Genomic DNA, 18,713 nt, shown 5'->3' on the forward strand with positions numbered 1-18,713 from the left:
ATAGCCGGACAAGAAGATATTGACGGTTTTTCTCAGTTCGCCTCTATCCCCCGCAAATACCGAGGGAGAATTGTTGTAATTGCACAATTGATGAGAATCTGTTGTAAGTTATCTTTTTTTTTTTAATCTTTATTCATTTTTAATATTTTCATTAAGTGAATACAAGGAAAAGAATACATTTTACACATTATACATCACCTAAAGTCTTTACAATATATAGTGAGATCAACATATTTCCCCCGTAAAAATTATTATATATAAAGTTATTGATAAAGTAAATTCATACGCTTCCAAATATGCAAATATTTAATTGTGCAAACCCCAACCCAATCCTTCCCACCCACCCAACCCATCCCCTCTGGATGTGCAATTGATATAACAACATATTCAAAACTATAATAGATCTACAAATGATATCAATGGGCCCCATATTAATTTTAAAATTTTTATGTTTCCCAACAAATCAGCATTCACTTTCTCATATTTATAAATAAGACATAAATTTGCCCACCAGAATGTGAAATTTAAATGGTCCCAATTTTTCCAGTTTCTCATAATTAATTGTATAGCTGTTCCTGTCATAATTAAAAACAATCTCTTTCTATATTTATCTAGGGAATCTTTAACATACAATATTGTTCCACAAATCACAACTTCATAAGATAAAGGAATCTCAACTTCTAAGATATTATTATGTCCCCAAATCGACTTCCAAAAACTGAGAATCCTAGGACAATAAAACAGTGAATGATCCAAAGTACCGACGTCTAAATGACAGTGCCAGCATCTATTAGACTTAGAACTATCTAACTTATTCAATTTAACTGAGGTCCAAAAAGAACGATGTAACTGAAAAAAACAAGTTTGCTTCATAGATGCTGACGCTGTACATTTTATTCTCCAAGACCAAATACGTGGCCATCGAGATGCAGAAATATACTGCTTAATCTCGATGCTCCAAATGTCTCTAAGCGCATTTTTGGGTTTCTTATTTACCAATTCAGAAATTAATTTATACCACCTGGCGGCCTGATGTCCTAGCATATTTGTCTGGAAGGAGAGAAACTGCAAACTATAATATTTTTCCAAGTTACACCAATCAGGGAACCCTTTCTGAATGGCCTGCTTCAGCTGCATCCAATTATAAAATTGAAATTTAGAAATACCAAATTTTAGTTGCAACTGTGAAAACTCAAAATTGAATTTTTTTTTTTTTTAAAATCTTTGAGTTTCTAAAGCTAACAAAAATGCAATACAATATCTATACAAATAATAGTAATCATATATGCACTTATAATCAATCAGAATCCATACAGTATTAAAAAATCCCCACCCAACCAACATTTTCATAAGGGAATAGAGCCATACAAAAAAATGAATACCCGCCTTCCCTCCCCCTGGGTTTGTGTGTATTATACCAACAGAAATAAAGGAAAAGACAACTATAATGAATCCATAAAAGACGTCAGTGGGCCCCAAATTAACTTAAATCTCTTAGTATGCCCCAGCATATCTGCATTCATCTTTTCATACCTATAACTTAAACATAAATTTGCCCACCAAAAAGTAAAGTTAAGGCGATCCCAGTTCTTCCAATTGCGAGTAACCATTTGCATGGCTATCCCGGTCATAATAAGAAAAAGTCAACCTTTATATCTGTGCAATGAGAGCTTCAGATGTAATATCATCCCACATATGATTACCTCATATGTCAATGGAATTGATGACTCAAGTATAGCATTAATCTATCCCCATATCGACTTCCAAAAATTGAGTATCAAAGGACTATAGAACAGCAGATGATCCAGTGTCCCTGTATCAAGATGACAGTGCCTGTTGTAAGTTATCTGATAGAAAGATTGGCAGTGTTTGTTTTCTTGTAGTGTAGGGGAAGGATACAAGAGGTTAAGTCATTCTTTTTTTTCATAGCTAGTAATCATTTCTGTATAGTTTGTTCTCCTACTTTAGTCATGACATACTGTTGAAATCTTAGCGGTGGCCATCTTGGATTTTCCCCAATTTGAATTAAGTTCTCAAATTTCCTTAAAAAGCCTCGTTTGTGATTCTGTCCACCAGGGTTGGAATCTTCAGGCTTCAGTTTCATGATTTCATGTGAAGTTTGCGGTTCATAGTAAGTGGCGTGCGAGACACCAATGCGCTGACAATTCGGCGCAAGAAAGAAGCGTGCTACGGGAAAACTTATTTTTAAAGAGCTCCGACGGGGGGTGTTTAGGGGGAACCCCACTTTACTGCATAGTGTTTGCGCTGCTGTTGGGGGGGTTTGAGGGATTGGAACCCTCCATTATAGAGATTTTGGGGGGGAGAAGTTACATTTTCTCTATAATGTGGGGGGTTGCACCCCCCACCCCCAACGGCAGCGCGGACACAATGCAGTAAAGTGGGGTTTCCCTCACACACCCCCGTCGGAGCTCTTTAAAAATAAATTTTCCCGCAGCGCGCTTCTTTCTTGGTGCCGAATTGTCAGCGCTGGATTGTCGGCACGCTGGTGTCTGGCGCGCGATTATCCCGTCACCGAAGTTTGCTCTGGTTGGGCACCAGAAGAGCGCTCTTTCAACGTGTATTCTGCCGCACAAGATTGGGAAGTGGGAACCTCAGGTTTAGTCTCTGATCATCTCATTAAGGCTACCAAGTGATTGTTGGGGGATGATTTTAGCCTCTCGGAGTCCAGGAGTGTGGCACCAGTGCCTGGTAAGGGTGCTAATGGCCTCAAACTGAAAATCAAGTGCTCTAACCCTCCTTTTGAAAGGGGTTCTTGGTCCATTATGCCTTTTCCTCTTGACTTAGGCTTGCCAAAGAAAGTTCACAGTTTTGGGGATGTTTGCATGTCTTCTGGGTCAGCTGGAGAGTGACCAGCCATTCAGCCTTCCTGTGGTCCTGCATCTGTTCTCTGAGAAGACCTAAGTTTCCCTCAAACTCTAACAGTTGGTCAGTTGGGTCATTGAGGATGATGATGCTTTTACTCTTTCTCAGAGTGAAGCCTCAGTCAAGGACGATGCAATCCTGGGTGAAGTAGATCGGGGAGTAAGTGCTGCTGCAGAACAGAGCAAGGACCCTCTGATTGCAGGCTGTTCAAGTCTACTGTCCTGATGGACCTTCCTATTGAGTCTTTGAAGGAGCTCATTATGCTCAGCTTAGCAGGATCCACTCTCAGCCTACCACCTTTCAATGGCATCTGGATATGAAAGTTCTGATTTCTGAGCACTGGGAGAACCCCGAGGGCTCCCTTAAGGTGGCAAAAGCAATGTCCAAGTTATAACTTATATTCTATGGATCAGGAGTTCAAACAGATGTTTGCTATGCCTAAAGTGGACTCCTTGGTGGCTTAGGTGACGAAACGCATGTTCCTGCCCAGCGAGAGAGGCGTGGTACTCAAGGATAAACAGGATTGCAGGCTGGACATGTTGCTCAAAAGGCAGTTTGATGCATTGAATCTGGCGGTTAAGGCTGCTGTGGCGGCCTCCTTTGTTGCTCAAGCTTGCCATTCTAAGTTACGTGATGGAGAAACGTCTTCAGAGCCACCATCCCAGATGTTGCTTCTGGGAGTGGATTATATGGCTGATGCTCTTTATAACCTGTTTTGGGTAGTAGGCAAGGTCTCTGCTTATTCTGTTTCTGCTCACCGGATTTTGTGGATCTGATATTGGACTGGGGATGTCCTTTCAGGGGCAATATGCTATTTGGCCATAGATTGGATGATCTCATGGCTAGTGTCCAGGATCGCCATCTGAAATCTTTTCTGGACAACAGGCCTGAGGCTGCAAAAGGGCAAGCCCTTGGGTCCTTTCAAGGCTTACGCTGTTGCCACCTGTTCTCTTCTGGATCCTCATCCCAGAGATTCTTTCGGAGCCCTCCACAGAGGTTCACCAAGAATATAAAGTCCCAGGGCTCTGCTTCTCATCCATGTGGGCAGCCCAAGAAATCCCAATGACGCCAGGCTTTCAGCCTCTCCATGCAAGATCGGAGGCAGACTGCAGGATTTCCTGGAGGCTTGGGAAGCTATCACAACTGACCATTGCTAGAGGTTATCAGGGATAGCTGCAAGTTGGAGTTTGCCCGTCCTCTTTCTGCCTGGTTTGTGGACTCCCCAGCGGGCCAACTGGAAAGAGCCACCCATGACCTAGGGCCCCAAATACATTGCTCGATATTCATGCAATCAAATGGGTGCCAGACGCAGACTCAGCCTCAGCAGATGCTCCATTTTCTTTGTTTTGTCCAAGAAAGGCTCCGAAGATTGTAGACAGATCCTTCACCTCAAGTACATCAGTGTGGCTCTCGTGCCTTGTTTTCGTATTGACGCTTTGATTAGTCATTGCCTCAGTGCAGTTAGGAGAGTTTCTGGCAGTTTTGGATCTGACAAAGGCATATCTACATATTCCCATCTTTGTGGATCATAGGCACTTCCTTCGTTTTCATATCCTGGAGCAGCATTTTCAATTCATGATTCTGCCCTTTGGTCTTGCCGCAGCCCCACAGACATTCACCAAGGTGATGGTAGTAGTGGTGGCCCACCTCTGCAAAATGGATTGGGTGTTAACCTTACTTGGACGACTGGCTCATCCGAGTCTCCTCAAGGGAGGAAGTGGAGAGAGCAGTCCAGGCCATCATGGCAATCCTTCAGAACCTGAGCTGGACTGTCAACTTTAAAAGAGCAAATCGGGAGAGCCGCTACTGGAGCAGTGGGAGATCAGGCAGGCTTCCCCACAGCCACCTAACCTCACCCGGTGGAGAGTATATCAATCAGCTGTGAACCACAGTATACGACCCTTGGTCGCATGACCAAAGGGGTATGGCCTAAGGGGCAGGTTATGCCCCTTATGAGCCCCTTCGGAGCCACGAGAAGTAGAGGCCAGGGGATTACCATTGAGCTTCAAAATGGGGAAGAGAAAAGCTAAAATTGTACCATCTCAGCTGACCTCAGGACCAATGGACAACCCCTATTTTCACCATTGATGGAAGACAAGGTAATCATAACATCTCAATCTGTGTCTCTCTCCTCTGGGTAACTGTCACCTTCTCTTCAACCGATACTTAATTCTTCTGGGAGTTTAATTGACTCCCCTAGGAATGGGGAATCATCAAACTCTCTTTCACAATTTCCTCATCCAACTGCTATTATGGATTTATCTCAGGAAGGTGAAAATCCTTAGGAGCACAGCCTTTGACTCCGGTTCAAATGGTATTGGGGTCTAATAAGGAAGTTCTTAAAGACAAAGTAATTTCTTTGAATTATATCTGGCTGGTTATTAACAGGATTGAGTCCTCATTACAAGCTACTGTATCTAATTTATGTCAATTTTCCTCAGATGTAACTGTTAAAGTAAATGAGCAACAATCTCAGATAAAGTCTTTGGAAAATAAATTGGAAAAACTGGAAGGTACAGCTAAAGCTTTACAGCAAACAGCTATATCTAATATTAAGGATAGTACTTTGCTTCATATACAAATGGAGAAAACAGAGAATTTAATGAGGCAAAAGAATCTTAGATTCCTCAACTTCCCTATCTCACACAATTTGGCACCTCTGGAACTCCTAAGAATGTACCTGAAGGATATTTTACAAAACCCTCATGTAGACTCTTTTTTTGTATCCAAAATATTGGCGGTGTATAAGCAACTTCTTATATCCAGCCCTATTATATCATAACTTCTAAATTAAGGGGCTCTGCATACTTTTTTTTATAACTAAAGTGTAGTATTATTTGGCTCCTATAATGTGGACTGGAATTGATGTATAATTTTTCCTGATCAGATTTATTTTAATGTATGATATTGTTTATTTTCCTGTATTTTGTTATCTTTTAGTAACAAAAATCAATAAAGTAGAAAAAAAAAAAGCAAATTGCTGTGTCAGAGTCGACATGGAAAAAGTCTGAGTGTTTCTTCCAGAGATACACAAACAGAAGCTTTGAGGCCAAATTCCAGCTCTTCTGATGCAACAGAGTTCTCCTTGGCCTGGAACTATCTTCAAGTTCTGGGTTCAGTGCCTGCCATGATACCTTGGGTGAGAGTGCATATGCTTCCCGAACACTCCCTTCTGTCTTGTTGGTCCTTGCAGAGGGACACTCTGCATGTTCTACTGCCCTAGGCGACAGCTGTCCACTGCAGCATGGCCTGGTGGCTTTGTCCACAGTCTTTGGTCTCAGGGATGCCTCTTTTGATTGACTCTTGGACCACGCTGACAACGGATGCCAGTCTCTTGGCTTGGGAGTGCATTGCGAGGACCATCCAGTTCAGAGGTGGTGGTCTCTTTCTCATTGCTATTGGTCTATCAACTGACTGGAGCTCTGTGCCATCCAACTAGTACTGAAGCAGTTTCAAACCTGTCTGATGAACAAAGCAGAGTGTTTTTGGACAATGCCACGGCAAGGCATCAACAGGCAAGGAGGTACCAGGAGTGTCAGACTCCAGAAAGAGGTGAAGGCTCTTTTCCATTAGGTGGAAGCTCATCTTCTTGCCATTTTGGCAGTTTGTGTCACCGAAGTACAAAATGTGAAGACGGACTTCCTCAGCAGACAAACTCTGGACCCAGGAGAGTGGTCTCTCTATCATCAGGCATTTTAGCCCATTGTCAACCGCTGGGGCAGGACAACGTTCAACCTTTTGATGATGACAAAGAACAAGAAAGCAGTCTGATTCTTCAGCTGCAGATAGGAGTTCATAAGCTCAGGGATAAATGCCCTGGTACAACCTTGGTCAGCGGACAAGGTCCTGTACATGCTCCCTTCCTGGCTCATGATAGGCATAATGCTGAGAAGAGTAGCCAGGCACCTAGGACTTGTCATCTTGGTAGCTCCGGACTGACTCCGGCATATGTGGTATGCAGATCTGATGCATCTTCCGGATGGTCCCCCTCTGAGACTTCAGTTACTCAAGGGATTTGTATTTCAGGGTCCGATAGTGCTGCAAGATCCGGAGCACTTTGGTCTTACGGCATGGAAATTGAGCGCTTGGCAATGAGCCAGAAGGACTATTTGAATTCTTACTTGGATATTCTCAGATTATTTAAGCATGCCCTGAGGCTTAAGCCTCTGGTGCGCCAGCCCTGTCCTTCCTGGAACCTTAACACCATGCTGAAGAAGCTTTCACAACCTTCATTCGAGCTCTTATAAGGAGCCATGCTCATAGACCTGACTATCAAGACAGTCTTTGTTGTAGCCATTCCTTCTTCTAGACATGTCTTGGAGTTGCAGGCCTTGTCCTGCAGGGAACCTTATCTCTGTATCATGGATGTGGGGGGTCTCCTTGCAAACTGTCCCTTCTTTCTTACCAAAGGTGGTTTCGGCATTCTGTATCAACTAGGGAGTTAGAGTTCCTCCTTCTAGAAAGAAGGACAAAATCTTGAAGCTGCTGGATGTACAGAAGGCTATCTTGCGATACCTGGAAGTTACAAATGATTTTCATCTCTCGGACCACATCTTCATGTTGACAAATCCGGTGAAGAAGGGGAGACTGGCTTCCAAGACTACCATTTCAAGATAGATTTGGTTAGCTATTTTGTCGTCCTACATGCCTGTGGAAAGCAGCCTCTTTTTGCTCTCTGAGTGCATTCAATAAGAGGGATTTTCTACTCTTGAGCTGAATCTAGAACAATCCTGCCAGATGAGATTTGTAGAGCGATGACTTGGTCATCTCTTCACACCCTCTCCAAATTTTATAGGGTAGATGTGGCAGCACAGGAGGACTCTTCGTTTGTGGGCCTCTGTTTTGCAGGCAGATTTATCTCTCCCACCCAGGGTTTTGGGGACTGCTTAGGTATGTTCCTTGGTTCAGCATACCATTCCTATTGCACTGGAAAAAGAGATTAGGTTTTTACCTTGATAATCTTTTCCAGTAGATAGGAATTGTATGCTGAATCCCCTGCCCATAGTTGTTGATGCACCTGCCTGGACTATTTGCTTTCTGGAGGCTGCATCTGAACTTTCTGCTAACTTCCTTTCTTTGAAGAAATTGTATATTGCATGCATATACTGTTCCATAGGGAAGTTTCTCTAAGTTCCATAGTTCCTTATGGCTTATTATTATTAAGGGTGCATTATTATATCTGTGAGCATTGTTTTAATTTGCATTAGCAGATCAAGTTCCTGTTTTTTTTTTTGGGGGGGGGGTCTCTCCATTCTCCTCCTGCTCTCTTATGTAAGGCTGTTGCTGGCTTTGAAACTAAATGACTGGGGGCAGTAGAGAATAGGGAGAAGGAGGAGGTACTGAAAACTATGATCACTATCTTCTGCAATAAACTCGTGGGAGCAGATGGAAGACCCTTGGTTCAGCATACCATCCCCATCTAATGGAAAATAGAAACATATAGAAACATAGAAATAGACGGCAGATAAGGGCCCACGGCCCATCTAGTCTTCCCACCTTAATGTCCCTCCCCTACCTTTGCCCTGTGAATAGATCCCATGTGCCTATCCCATTTGGCCTTAAAATCCACTAATCACCTCCGTCATTTCGGAGGGGGTGCCGTTCACCACCACCCTTTGGACCCTACCTCAAAGCCAGCTCCCAACCCATTTCGTCAATGTGTTACCTAATCCTATAGAACTCATCTTGCTCAGTAACCTGCGGTGTGGTACGCTATCGAATGCTTTGCTAAAGTCCAGGTACATATCTATTTAATGATGCCTTCGACCTTTAGTAGTTTTTTTTTTTTATTTATTTTTTTATTTTTTTTTTTAAATTATTTATGATCTGGTTTTATTGTTAAAGAAGTTAACGAAGTTTGCTTGAGCCATTTTGTTCTATCTTTTTACCCTACCTTTTGTACTTTCCCTTTTTTCTTATATAACCCGAAATTGTAACTTTTTAATTTTCCCTTGCCCCTCAAGTACGTTTTAAATGTTTTTAGTTTATGTTACGTAATTAATTATTATGTTAAGTTTCTTATCTCTTTTTATTATTATATGTACATCGCTTAGTAATTGTTATAGGCGATCCATCAAAAGATTGAATAAACTTGAAACTTGAAACTTGATGTCCAGGGACTCCCCAATATCCAGCTTCCCCGTTACCCAGTCAAAGAAGCTGATCAGGTTGGATTGGCAGGATCTCCCCTTAGTAAATCGGGGATTTACTAAGTTGTCGGGGATCCCGTAGATTCTCCTCATCCAGGATCTTATCTAATTGGTGTTTGATTAGAGTTTCCATTAGTTTGCTCACTATCGATGTTAGACTCACTGGTCTGTAGTTTGCTGTCTCCATCTTTGAGCCTTTCTTGTGGAGTGGAATGACGTTAGCCATCCTCCAGTCCAACGGGACGCTGCCTGTACTAAGGGAGAGGTTGAAGAGCGCGGACAGTGGCTCCGCCAAGACATCACTCAGCTCCCTAAGCACCCTGGGGTGCAGGTTGTCCGGCCCCATTGCTTTGTTAACCTTGAGCTTTGACAGCTCACCGTAGACACTGCTGGGCGTAAACTCAAAGTTACTAAACGGGTCAACTGAGCCAACCCTTGTCTGTAGCTGAGGGCCGAGCCCTGGCGCTTCTCGGGTGAAGACTGAGCAGAAGTATTCATTTAATAGTTGGGCTTTTTCCGAATCCTTTTCCACATAGTCTCCGTCTGGTTTCCTAAGACGTACAATCCCGCCTGAGTTTTTTCTTCTATCACTGATATACCTGAAGAAGGATTTATCTCCCTTCTGGATGTTCTTTGCTAGAGACTCCTCCTTGAGGAATTTAGCCTCCCTGACTGCTGTTTTGACTGCTTTTGATTTGGCCAGGTAGTCTGCTCTAGAGTCCTGCTTCCCTGATTGTTTGTAAGAGATGAATGCTTTTTTCTTCTCCTTGATCAGGTCTGAGATCTCCGCAGTAAACCACTGTGGCTTATTGTTCCTTCGCCGTTTACTTACTGATTTTACATAGCGGATTGTTGCTTCTTGTATGGTTGCTTTCAAAGTCGACCACATGTCTTCCACGTTATCGGTTTCTTCTTGGCTTTGTAGCGCCTGGTGAACGAAGTCTCCCATTTCTTTGAAATTTGTGTCCTTGAATTTGAGGACTTTGGTTAGTGTAGTAGATTTAGTGAAACCTTTCCTGATATTGAACCATACCATGTTGTGGTCACTGGAGGCCAATGTGTCGCCCACCGAGACCTCTGTGACACTTTCTCCATTGGTAAGTATCAGGTCCAGTATTGCCTGATCCCTTGTCGGTTCCAACACCAGTTGCCTGAGGCTTGCTCCTTTCATAGAGTTTAATAGCCTCCTGCTGCTGCCGGAAGCAGAGGTAAGTGTAACCCAATCCACATCAGGCATGTTGAAGTCACCTAGCAATACTGTGTCCCCACGCAAGGTGATATTTTCTATATCTTCGATTATTTCCATATCCAGGTCATCCTGTTGTCTTGGGGGTCTGTAAATTACGCCAAGATACAAGCATTTGTCCTTCCCTCTGGCCAAATTAACCCAAAGGGATTCCCCAGTATACTGGACATCTGAGATTCTCGTGACCTTAATGTCATCTTTAGTATATAATGCTACACCCCCTCCCTTCCTACCCTCTCTGTCCCGGCGAAGCAAGTTGTAACCCGGTATGACCATGTCCCACCCGTGGGAGTCTGTGAGCCAGGTTTCGGATATCGCCACCACATCCAGGTCGGCATTCCTTATTTCTGTTTCCAATTCCAGGATCTTGTTTCCTAAACTGTGTGCGTTGACGTACATAGCCCTCCATGTTATATTTTTGTTATGTCTCAGTGGGGATATTCCTGTTTGAGCTATTTGAACACCTTTAGCATTGTTTGTGTTATTTGTGCTTTCCTGAGGCTCAGAACCACAATGTGTACTCCCCATATACCCAGAACTACAGTGTGTACTCCCCCTAGACCCGGAATTACAATGTGACCCATAAATATGATGTGACCCTACTCCCGACTCAAAAGTGTGTGCACTCACCCCTGACCCAGAATTTCGGTGTCTACTTTCCTCAGCCTCATAAATGTATTGGCATTTTAGTTCGCCTGGTATGTTGTTTGTGCCTGTACCCTCCCCCGACTTACCTAGTTTAAAGCCCTGTGGAGTAGGCGGGCTAGGCGGTGTCCAAGGACATTTTTCCCTCTTCTGGTTAGGTGTAGCCCGTCGTGTCCCTGTAGTCCTTGCAATGCTTCTCCATGGTGCAGAAACCCAAAGTTCATCTCCTTGCACCATCCTCGCAGCCAGTCGTTTGCCCTTTGTATTCGATCCTCTCTGGCTCTGCCCTTGCCCCTTACTGGGAGAATCGAGGAGAAGACTACCTGCGCATCCATCCTCCTCAGCTTCTCCCCAGGGCCCTGAAGTCTTCAGGTATGCTGTCCGGGCTGCTCCTTGCGGTGTCGTTGGTTCCGACGTGGATTAGAACCATGGGGAAGTTGTCTCGGGGCTTGATGAGTCTGTCAATGCAAGCAGTGACATCCCGGATCCTGGCCCCTGGCAAACAGCAGACCTCTCTTGATTGTAGGTCTGGTCTGCAGATTGGTCCCTCGGTGCCCCTCAGCAGCGAATCTCCGATGACCACCACTCTGCGCTTCTTAGGGGTGGGCTGTACTGTTGATTCCGGAGTTGGAACCGTCTGCTGAACAACTACTTGTAGCTCTTTCTCCGGACCTTCCTGTAGCAGCTGATATCTGTTCCTCAGGGCGATATGAGGTGTCGATGTTGAGCTGTCCTGTATGGGGGAAAAAGAGACAGAGTTAGGTCCTCTGCATTTTCTTGTGGAGGAAGTCACCAACTGCCAGGAGTCAGCGTCTCCAACCACTTCCTGCATTCCGGTAGTTTGTCTCAAGGTGGCCGTTTTGGATGCTATGGGTATTCCCAGGGTGGTCTTGTCAGGTTCCTGTTCAGCGATCTGAGACAGCTCCTGGATGACTCCATCGATGAAGGTCTCGTCGTCTCGGATGCTCCTTAAGCGCTGAACCTCCTCTCTCAGGCTCTTTAGCTCCATCAAAAGGCTTTCGTCCGGTTGAACCATTACTTCTGTCTGCGTTGAGACTGTAGACATCTTTGAGGGGATGGCCTCTGTCTGTACAGAGATCTCTGCCCTCCGTCCTGGTTCTCCTTCCATCTGTACTCGGACCATAGCCATCCCCTGGGTGCTCTCGTTGACTGAACTGCCTGTTTTGATTGAAGTCTTGCTGCTTCTAGTCCTACCTGCCATTACAAAGGTTTATTGTTATTATTTCTTAATTTAAAATTTTTTTATTTTTATTTTTTTTTTTTTTTAGGATGTTTGTTAGGGTGGGGGCTGTTAGGTGTTGGTCAGTAAGTGTTGAGGGAGGGATAGAGGTAGTTAGTTAGTTCTTGGTCTGAGGGATGGAGTAGTTAGTTAGTTAGTAGTAGTAGTAGTTAGTTAGTTAACAGTTAGTTAATTGTCAGTTAAGAACGTTTGTTTGTTAGTGTGCCTGTTTAGTGAGAAAGATTTAGTAGCTTGTTGGTGAGATAGAAAGTTGTAAGATTGAGAGTTAAAGACTTGGTAGAAAGTTGTAGATTGATAGTTAAAGACTTGGTAGAACGCTAAAGAAAGACTGAAGACAATTGATTAGTTAGCTAGTCTTATAAGTTGGGAGTCCGGTTATAGTTGATAGCCCTTTCTTGATGCCCTTCTTGAGGCCCTTCGCAAAGGCGCTCTCGCTAAGACGAGCACCTTTGCCGCGCGCCGAACGGCTGCGCGCCGTTGGCTCGTCCCCTTTTATGGGGGGAGTTTGGCTGGTGATGTCAGGGGTGGGCGGAGTTAGCTCTCACCTCTTCCCCTGCTAGCACCGCCTTCTCTGCTCCTCTCTCTGCTTCTTCCTGCTAGCAAATATATTATCAAGGTGAGAACCTAATCTCTTTTTTGTGATTAGAATATATCTGATTTGAAATCTGTATTTTGCCAGATCTGGTGTTAGATATAGCTGGGGACCACAAAGCCCACTACCAGGCCATGCCTTCTTCAGTGGTCCCTTCTGCATATTTATTGATTTATTAACCGCCTATATGAAGAAATTCACTGAAAGAAATGTACAACAAGTAGAATTCAATATAAAACTTATAATTTTGTTAAAAGAATAACTGCCGTAAATAGGCCAAATATAAACAAATACAATGAGTGATGTAAATTCAAAATCATCAAATTGAAACTTAATAGGATTACAATGAAACAGTTTCAGAAATATTCTTATAACAGCACTGAAATTCAAATGAAAGATATAATAGTGTCCGTGTAATATTTATGAAACAACTAAGTACACATCAGAACATTCAAATAACATAGATATGACACTAGGACAGCTATTGGATGGGGATAGGATGGGTGCTACAGGGTCTGTTGGGACAACAGATATAAGGCTATTTAGGCAAGTTCATTATGCAGTTAAACAAGGTATACCAATATCCAGTCCCTGCCCTTCACGGCCTGGATGTTAAGGATGTAGAAATTTGTTCCTTAAATCTGCCTGGGGGTATCTGATTGCATAATCTTACTTGCTGCCTAGAAAGATTCCACTAAGAGATATTACTGTATATACTCGAATATGACCTGAGATTTTTGAGCTCAAAAATGGGGGTCTTGGATTATTTTCGAGTCTGCACCTGAGTACTTCTCTCTCAAAATTCTGGCTGTGGGGGACGGAATTGCGGGTCCAGGGCAGGCCCAACATTTCCACTTGGCTAGCGGAGTGTCACTCTTTCTTGTATACTCTGGTTGGGCTGATGCTAAAAGCCTGTGTAATAGCCCATAATGTACGCGCCATGGCTGCCTCTGTAGCTTGTTTTCACCCTGCAAATCTGCAAAGTGGCTACTTGGTCCGCAATCCATATGTTTTCTTCTCATTACTGTTTAGAACACAATTCCAGAAAAAAAACAGTTTGGACAAGCAGTTCGAAACAATCTATTATCTTCGTCAGGGGTGTCAAACTCAATCACATAGGGGCCGAAATCTAAAACATAGGCTAAGTCGCAGGCTGAATTTTTTATTAAGATACTTAGGGGTCCTTTTATGCTAAATGCGCCCCTTAATAAAATAACTCTTTAATCTTAGTAGAAGTATAGGGTTACAAACTCCCCAACCCCACGCCGGCTCTGTGATGTAAACAAAATAAATAAAAAAGACATTTCCTCTCTCTTAGGACCTAGTTTACACCTGTTGTCTAACACCAGCTCTGGCAGGATACACATTTCAAATCTGACATATTGTAATCACAAAAGAAGAAAATAAAATTATTTTTTCTACCTTTTGTGGTCTGGTCATTATTCAGATCATGTTGTGGTCCCAGGCTCTTTTTGTCTTCTGATAACTCGCTTGTCAGGGTCTCCTTCTTTCTTCTTTCCTCCCTCCATCCCGGCAGCTGAAGACAGGCACCTCCCTCCAGTGGTCTGAGACAGGAGGGAGCATCCACAATGCCCAGATAGGCAGGAGAGGGCCTGAGAGAGGCCAAAGAGGGGCCCAGCAGTGCACAACCATATCCATGTGCAGCCATCAGGTGCAGTGCAGCTCTGCCAATGTGAATAGGAGCCATGTCGGAATTGGAGCCCTGCCGCCGCATGTTCCCTCTGCCGCAGTCCTGCCCCTCTGATGTACGGGACCGCGGCAGAGGGAACGTGCTGCAGCGACGGCAAGGCTACAATTTCGATGTGGCTTCTTTTCACATTGGCGGAGCTGCGCTGTATCTGATGGAGGAAGCGAAGGCATGGCAAGCCAAATCTCTGCAACGGCATGAATTGTTTGGCGGGCCGAATTTTAGTACTGGGCCAGAGTTTGACATGTGTGCTCTACTTAAAACCAACTTTTCCTCCATTCCTGTAGGGTTTTGCAAGGCTCTTGTGCATTCAGTATTAAACTTCTTCCAGATGCATGATCCTCGGAGAAAGCAAAGATAGCAGGCATATAGTCTCACAACCTGCCATACTACTACCACTACTATTTATTATTTATATTGAGTTACCAGATGCACGCAGCACTGTAAATTAAAGAGATGGTCCCCTTAGTTGGCTTTTTAGCTTTGTTACTGAACAGATGGTCCCATAAGCTGACGTTGGGCAGAAAGACACTGGCATGTATGTGGTGTTTGTCATGTCCTAAAGATTTAAAGTGACAGTGCATTTGGTAATGTCCATATTGAGTTCCGTGAGTGACATCATCCACATGTGAGAGTATATACCTGCTATCCTCTTGACTTATTAAAGGTAAGTAATTACACTTTGTTTTGGTGAACCTGATAGCTAGTGATTCCCACGTGCAGCAGATGTCTTGTTTGTGTTTAGGGACAGCAAATTTACTCACCTATATTAGATAATATCTGTGGACAAGGATCCTATAGATAACCACCTTAAATAAACTTTTTTCGTTTGACCTCAGCGGTGTAACTGTGTATAGCAAACTCCACACTCAGATTAACACCACCAACTTCTTCATCGGTCCAATATTCTTTAAAGTGCTAGTGCATTTAAAGTTTTTTAATTTATTTTATTGATATTAAATAAATAAATACTCATAAACACGGCTAGGGGTACATATTCCGACCTAGGACTATGTTTCGCCATAAGCTGTTTCAAGGAAATCTCCCTACAAATTTAGAAAAAATAATCAGTATCTTAAACACTCTAACTTATTTATAATCTGCTCCTTATTTCAGTTAAATAAAAGAACAACTTTAAAGCACACTATAAACATATAGTATACCTCTAGATTGCCAGTTCCATATCCCCCATATCGTTAAGTTCTATCAGGAAACGTGGGCGTGGCGTTTTTTTAGTTTATATTCAAGTCAAAGAACAACGTGCTGGTGACATTTAGCGTAGCCAGTCATTATCTAGTATCATCAAAGAGCAAACCCTACTAAGGCATGGAGGCTCCTGATTGGAGTTCTAAACTAATGTCATCCACTCTATTTCAGCATTAAGCCTTAATAGTTTAACGCAATTCAAAATAAAAATCCACTTTTGTTCTCTAAAGTTAAGTCTCTCTCTAATATTCCCTCCCTCCCACCCTAATAGTGACGCTCGTTATTACCTCCCTGTACACTCAAATACCTCAAAATGCAGCACTAAGAATTATTGAGGAAGTCCTGAGTATGTAAGATCTGGGACGTTTTGATGTAGGATGGCTAATGGAATTAGCTAAACTAGTGATCACTCAGAATTATTTTTGGTATCATGGGGAGTATTATCAACAAATTCAGGGAGTAGCCATGGGGGCGATTTAGCCCCTTCTGTGGTTAGTCTCTACATGTCAAAATTCGAGAAGGAACTAATTTATCCATCTCCTTTGTTTCAGAAGGTGAAATTATGGACGAGATATCTGGATGATATTCTTATTTTTAGGGGGGGGGGGACCCAAAATGAATTGGAAGTCTTTTTAAACTGGATTAATACTCTCGATTCCCACCTAAAGTTTACAATGCCTTTTCATAAATTGAGAATTGCATATTTAGATCTTATGCTTATTAAAGATAGAGATAGTAGAATAGACACTACCCTATATAGAAAGGAGGTAGAGTGTATTAACTTGCTACACTTTCAGAGCTTCCATCCCTATTTTCTAAAATTTAATATACCAGTCAGTCAATTTCTCCTTATACATAGACTGTGTACTACGAGAGACAAATATGAGAGGCAGGCAAAAATACTGAAGGCACGATTTCAAGAGCGACACTATCCAACAAGAGCGATTATGAAGGGATATTTACGGGCCAAGTTTGCTCAAAGAGAACTGTTGATAGCAGAAAAAACTACTATGAATTGGGAGGATGAATTACTAATATGTGTCTTTCCTTTCTCAAATTTAAGTAAAGCCTTTTTTGAGATTATAAAACATCATTGGTCAGTTTTACAACTTAGTTCGCTGTTTCGGGATGTTCCCACAGTGTCCTATAAGAGGGGAAGAACGATTAAAGAGATATTATCTTTTAATAAATTTGAGATTAAGAATAAAGATCAGGAGAGGAATTGTACCCATAACACTTGTGGCCAATGCCAATGGTGCACACATTCAATGACAAGTTCTTGTTGGATTGATCCAGGCACAAAGAAAAAATATTATGCAACATCTAATACATCCTGTTCGAGTGCCTGTATAGTATATTTAATGAAATGCCCATGTGAGCTCTTGTATATAGGGCGTACGAATAGGAAAATATCCATTCGGCTGACTGAACACAAATCAAAGATTAACACAAATAGTGAGGAAGCGCCGCTGGTTCAGCACTGGCATGAAAAGAAGCATAGGATTAGTGATATTAAATGGAGAGTGATTGACGAAGTTAAATTAGGGTGGGAGGGAGGGAATATTATAGAGAGACTTAACTTTAGAGAACAAAAGTGGGTTTTTACTTTGAATTGCGTTAAACCATTAGGGCTTAATGCTGAAATAGAGACATTAGTTTAGAACTCCAATCAGGAGCCTCCATGTCTTAGTAGGGTTTGTTCTTTGATGATACTAGATGATGATTGGCTACGCAAAATGATGTCTGCCTGTTGTTCTTTGACTTGAATATAAACTAAAAAAACGCCGCACCCATGTTTCCTGATACAACTTAACGATATGGGGGATATGGAACTGGCAATCTAGAGGTATACTATATGTTTATAGTGTGCTTTAAAGTTGTTCTTTTATCTAACTGAAATAAAGAGCAGGTTATGAGTGTTTAAGATATTGATTATTTTTTCTAAATTTGTAGGGGGATTTCCTTGAAACAGCTTATGGCGAAACATAGTCCTATGTCAGAATATGTACCCGTAGCCGTGTTTATAAGATGAGTATTTATTTAATATCAATAAAATAAATTTTAAAACTTTAAATGCACTAGCACTTTAAAGAATATTGGACCGATGAAGAAGTTGGTGGTATTAATCTGTGTGTGGAGTTTGCTATACACACAGTTACACTGCTTAGGTCTAAAGAAAAAAGTTTATTTAAGGTGGTTATCTATAGAGTCTTGTAACAGAGATAAACCGCCTCATCCAATCCACCTCAATCAGACATAGAAAAACACACACCCCATTCACACACCCCTCAATCAAAGAAGTAAAATGGAAAAAACTATACAATGGCCTCCTGGCCACTCAAGCAACTAAACTAGATAACCAAATCTCCAGTCTACTGATAACGACACCAGACTACAAGACGTTCAGAAAAGAAATAAAAACTATACTCTTCAAGAAATTCCTGAAACAGCCATAACTTCAGAAAAGAAATAAAAACTACACTCTTCAAGAAATTCCTGAAACAGCCATATAACTTCAGAAAAGAAATAAAAACTACACTCTTCAAGAAATTCCTGAAACAACCATATAACTTCAGAAAAGAAATAAAAACTACACTCTTCAAGAAATTCCTAAAACAACCATATAACTTCAGAAAAGAAATAAAAACTACACTCTTCAAGAAATTCCTAAAACAACCATATAACTTCAGAAAAGAAATAAAAACTACACTCTTCAAGAAATTCCTGAAACAACCATATAACTTCAGAAAAGAAATAAAAACTACACTCTTCAAGAAATTCCTGAAACAACCATATAACTTCAGAAAAGAAATAAAAACTACACTCTTCAAGAAATTCCTGAAACAACCATATAACTTCAGAAAAGAAATAAAAACTACACTCTTCAAGAAATTCCTGAAACAGCCATAACTTCAGAAAAGAAATAAAAACTACACTCTTCAAGAAATTCCTGAAACAGCCATATAACTTCAGAAAAGAAATAAAAACTACACTCTTCAAGAAATTCCTGAAACAGCCATATA

The 18,713-nt window shown here is 42.0% G+C and overlaps 1 protein-coding gene across 2 annotated transcripts in view; it reads left to right on the top strand.

The window, feature by feature from the left end:
• SRCAP (Snf2 related CREBBP activator protein) overlaps positions 1 to 18,713 on the top strand; it is an 891,636-nt gene that overhangs the window by 438,007 nt on the left and 434,916 nt on the right. The gene's annotated exons all lie outside the window — the stretch shown is intronic.

Source organism: Geotrypetes seraphini, chromosome 5 (genome assembly GCF_902459505.1).
Source record: "Geotrypetes seraphini chromosome 5, aGeoSer1.1, whole genome shotgun sequence".
Classification (NCBI taxonomy): domain Eukaryota; kingdom Metazoa; phylum Chordata; class Amphibia; order Gymnophiona; family Dermophiidae; genus Geotrypetes; species Geotrypetes seraphini.